Source organism: Benincasa hispida, chromosome 6, assembly GCF_027475165.1.
Source record: "Benincasa hispida cultivar pf3 chromosome 6, pf3_genome.v1.1, whole genome shotgun sequence".
Classification (NCBI taxonomy): Eukaryota; Viridiplantae; Streptophyta; class Magnoliopsida; order Cucurbitales; family Cucurbitaceae; genus Benincasa; species Benincasa hispida.
In genome coordinates, this window is record NC_143483.1 from 20,946,660 (window position 1) to 20,949,934 (window position 3,275).

The window sequence follows — 3,275 nt, forward strand, 5'->3', positions numbered from 1 at the left end:
TTGTTGCCCATCCTCTGCGAAGATGCATTTGCGTTGGTGAGCACATTGCGTTAATCATTATCTTGCGTCCATTCGAATAAAATATTAAAGAAAATTCTTTTTGTAATGTGGGGAAGTCCAATCGTTTCGTATTCCAAATAATGATGATTCAACATATGAAAGGACATTTTTTTTCTGAAATCCCATAAATGAGGGAAGTCGAACGACGCGCCTTTTGAGTGTCTCGAGGCCTGTTGCTGCAAAAACCGCGTTGGGCCCACTACGACCCAACCTATAAATAGGACCCTTACCTCATTTTGGAAACGTTACCTCATCTTTGTAATCAGAAACCCTAGCGCCTTAGCATACAGACTTTCTTCTTCCCCAGCATCCCAACGTTTTACCAGTTCTTTCGAGCTTAGCTTCCATGGCTGACCAAACTTCCAACCACTCTACTTCACCATCCACCCCTACCTTTGACCAAGTAGCCATGCGAAAGGCAGCATTTCTGGCTGCCAGTCATAAACTCGCCGCCCAAGCCCACACTGTCCTCAGACTCGCCTTGAGAGCCTGAAGAAACCCCCTGGCCGTTAGACCTCCTCTGTTCAAATGCGGAGGAAGCACTGAAAGCATACTTGTTCCAACACCTGTCGTCTCAACCGAGAGTGAAAGGAAGAGACTGATACAGGGGTGTTTGACAACATTCTGAGTAACCTGGAGCTAGGAGGTGGACTACTCGAGGCAGGGGTTGTAAATCAACCACTGTCTACGAAGGAGGAGATGGTGGTACTGACAGAAGGAGTGGTGGAGGAGGAGGCAGTGGTGACTGAAGAAGAAAACAGAAGAGCCGTTCTGGCCCGAGAGATTCCCGAGGTGACTGTCAACGCAGAAGCCTATGACAGATCTTCTAGAATTGCGGAGGAAGAGATTGTGGTGGAGGAGGCCAAGGAGGCTGAAGTTGTGTTGGAGACCCTTGACGTTGCGTTGGAGGAGGTTGCAGGGGAGGCTCAACCAGAAATGGTTAAGAAGAAAAAGAAGAAGAAGAAAAACAAAGGAAGGAAGGTTAGAGAGGTTAAATCTTCCCATCATCGTAAGGAGATAAAGAACAAAGAGAAAAAGGATGATGATGAAGATGAGGAGGCCAAGAAGAAAAGAAAGAAGAAGGAGAAGGAAGAAAATAAAATGCGCCGGCGTGAAGAGGGGTGCATAAAAAGAGCAGAAGAAGAAAAGCAGAGGGCTGTGAGCCTGCAGAAGGATGGAGAATCAACCTCCGTGAGGAAGGATAAGGGAGAAACGACACAGTGGATGGAATCGACGCAACCCGAAACAACGCAAATAGTTGCAACCGATGAAGGAGAAGAAGTAGAAGGAACCCCCCTGATGCGGCGTCGTAGGGAGAATGAACTGCAAAGGTCCATTATTGACCCACAAAGATTAATTATCGCAATGGAAGAAAAAGAAAGAAAAAGAAAAGAAGAGGAGGAGAAGAAAGAAAAGATGGAGAGGGGAAAGCTCATCATCGCAGAAGGAAATGGAAGAAGAAGATTGAAGTACGAAGAAATGCGAAGCAATAATGAGCTTGCAAGACTTGAAGGAATACGGAGGCGCGAGGAGGAACAGCGTCGGTTGCTTGCCTCTAAGCAATTTAAAGAAGAATTTGCGAGGGAAGAACAAGAAGAAGAAGAAGAAGAGAGAAGGAAAAAGGAAGAAGAGGAGAGGACATTGTTGGAAGAAAAGAAGAAAAAGCGCAAAGCTAATATGCGGCGCTTAATGAAGAAAAAGGGCAAAGAACTTGCAGAGCGTGAAAAGAAGGAACAATGCAAAGAGCGGGAGAAGAAACAAAGACAAGCAACCTGCCTTGCGTTGACTAAGGAAAAAGGCAAGGCAATCACGGAGAGCAGCGAGCCCGTATCGGCTAAGAAGCATTCATAAAAAAGAAAGAAGAATAATGACATGTTGATTGAGATGGGCTTCTATCCTGCGCTGACACCACTACATGACCTCATCACGAGCATGATTAGGGAACATGGGTGGGACACATTCTGCCAGTGCCAATCCGTCATTGTGCCTCAGGTGGTGCGGGACTTCTATCGCGGGCGTCTACATGGAAATAGGGATGTAGTGACGTTTAAAAGAGAAACAGTATCCTTTAGCGCAAGGGACATCAGCAAAATATATCAGATGAAGGACAACCCTGATGCACCAGGGAACAAGATTATTGATGATCCCACAGAGAAACAGATGGAAGATGCGTTGAGGGTATTAACGCAACCGAGCATGAAGTGGTCGATTTCGCTCAAAGGCATCCGCACCCTGGAGTCCAAGTCCTTGCTTCCGAAGGGAAGGCTCTGGGTTTACCTGGTCAAGAAGCGGCTGATCCCAACAACACATGAAAAAACTATATCAAAGGATCGAGTCATGGCCGCATACTGCATCGCACGTGGCATTCCTATCGACGTAGAGTAGTTGATTGAAAGGCAGATCAGATCATTGGTGGGGCATATCCGAGGGTAGTACTCAAAGACTCCCCACACTGTCCTGAGCTGCTAGCAAAGATGCCCGCGATCGATTTAAATGCGCCACAAGAGCCCAGGCCAAAAAGACGATGCAGAGAAGATAAGGAAAAGAAAGGGTTTAAGAGTTGCCAGCGCAAGATCTAGAACCTACGGACCCTCTTCCCTTAGTCATTCGCCCTTCAAGTCCTCCTAGCCCACCCATACAACCTTTTTCTCCACTACACGAACATTTTACCAATCTCTTCCTTGTCTCAACCTCCTCACCTGTTTACCCAACAGCCCCACCGTCACCAACAGCATCATCACCACAACCCCCCATTCCACTGCGACAAGTTGATGACCCACATGATTTGGGTGAAGGCACCTCTGCCCAACCCTAAAACGATGCTGGCAAGACATTGTAGGCACAACCCTCCATCACCTCCATGGCTATTGAGTTAGCAGAAATGAGATCCCTTTTCTCTCAATAACAACAACTTTTCTTTCAACAACACCACTTCTTCAACCAAAGATTTGAAGTGGTAATGGAGCAGATTGATGATATTCAACGTAGTGCTGCCACATCAAGAGAGGCATTGATCAACACGCAATGCAGCATTTATAAGGTCCATATGCACCAGAGACTGATTGCGGAACGTAATCAAGAGTACTTCAACTTTCTCACTGCATATCTTCATGGTCCAATAGTACCTTCACATCTCCGGCAGCACTTAAATTTTAAAGAAGCTCCTCCAGCACCACCTCAAAATCCTCCTCCAGACCCGCCAACCCCTCAGCAAT